This window comes from Dipodomys ordii, unplaced genomic scaffold (assembly GCF_000151885.1).
Source record: "Dipodomys ordii isolate 6190 unplaced genomic scaffold, Dord_2.0 Scaffold246, whole genome shotgun sequence".
NCBI lineage: Eukaryota > Metazoa > Chordata > Mammalia > Rodentia > Heteromyidae > Dipodomys > Dipodomys ordii.
The window spans coordinates 106,341-108,083 of record NW_012267462.1 but is presented as its reverse complement, the minus strand read 5'-3'; the positions used below and the strand labels follow the sequence as shown (position 1 = coordinate 108,083).

Genomic DNA, 1,743 nt, shown 5'->3' with positions numbered 1-1,743 from the left:
TTTTTATTTTTTATTAATTAATTTTTAATTTTACTTTATTGCAAAGATGCTGTACAAAGGCGTTACATTGACAGGAGTAAGGTAATGAGTACATTTCTTGACAATCATTGTTACTCCCTCCTTTGTTGTTCTCCCACTATCCCTTCCCTCCCTCACTTCCCTCACACCTCCCCTGACCAAAGTTCATTTCCAGTATAGAGTCTTGTGGGTATCCTCGTTGCAATGAGTCATCCTGTGTCCTTGTTTCAACATTTTGTTATTCCTTTCCCCTCCCCAAATTAGACAAATGTATATACAAGTTTCAGGATAATAAAATCAGTACAGTGAAAACAGGGGATATACCATAGCGGGGAAGAACATACAAAAGAAACAAAAAAAATCACACTTTACATTAAAAACAACAACAAAGAAAGTCCTCTGTGTCCATATCTTAGGATTCAGGTTTCCCTCATGTGCAATAATTAGTATACATCTAAGATAATTTTATCTGAAAAGCAGAAAAGCTCAAAAACTATGTACATATGACCATCTAAGATGATGCTAAGTTAAATGAACACCAGGATTCTTTTTTCAAGAAGAGTTATAAATTATATTTTGATATATCTTTTTTAACTTTTCTATGGATTAAATTCAGATAAGATGGTAGATTTGTGTGTGTATCTGTCTGTCTGTATCTGAGTGTGTATATGTGGGTGTGTGTTTGTGTGTGTGTCAGTGGTTTGCCAGTGATAACTTGAAGAATAAGAGCTAGTAAGTCCACACAGGGGAAGACAGAGAAACAAGAGGCCTAAGCTACACAGAGATCCCCAAATCTCTCCATGCCAAACTCTGTTATTTTACTAAGTATGAATCACTGACTGCATGTGGAGGGCTGAAGTGGTGAAGAAAAGTTTATCACTACTTGTTGTATGACATGGTATAGGTGGGGAGAACCAATGACTACCGTCTGCTTGTGTGGCTTGAGTACTGATGGCTTGCAAGGTAACTAATGTTGGCTTTCTGGACTCTGCTGGGAAAGTATTAGAATTAGAAGAAAAGGACCCTGTTGCTCTCCCTGTGGATTTGTCACTCTTCTTAGTCACAGTTGTCAAGTGCACTCAGCACAAGATGACTTATCTCAGGATATGGATATGTTCACAAACTATTGAGAAGTCTTAAGGCAGAAGTTCGGGAACCTTTCCAAGAGTGGAGTTGAAGATGGAGCCAGTAGGATGAACCCTGGCTGCTGGGATTCTCTATTTGTGTGTGTTGTTGGGGTGAGCCAAAACTAACTACATTTTTAATAGACTGGGAGTTCCCCCCCAAACCCTTTCCAATCAAAATACTGGTGATAACCAATAAAATCCATGATGCCTGTAGCCTGGAAAGAAGGACTCCACTGATAATATTGGAACTGATTCTCAAAATAGGTGACCAGTAAAAGCACAGAGTTGAGCTAGATGAAGAGGCATACCATAGTTACCAAGTTATTTCTTAGGGATGCTAGCTACAAATGTTAGCACCTCTATTTTCCAGGATATTCATACTAAGATGTAGGGTATAGAATTGACAAGCATAACAAAATTTTCTCTTACAGGTAGTAAGTACCCTAATGGGTTTTTATCCTAATGGTCTTTTAACCTAATGGTAGAAATGATTGCAATTGAAAGTCTGAATTCAATATAATTTTTAATAAGTTTTTATTGTGAAAATACTATACAGAGGGGTTACAATCACATGAGCAAGGTAATGAGTACATTTCTT

At 37.3% G+C, this 1,743-nt stretch overlaps 1 long non-coding RNA gene across 1 annotated transcript in view; it reads right to left on the bottom strand.

Moving 5' to 3' along the window:
* LOC106000839 overlaps nucleotides 1–1,743 on the bottom strand; it is a 25,397-nt gene that overhangs the window by 20,609 nt on the left and 3,045 nt on the right. The window lies entirely within an intron of this gene.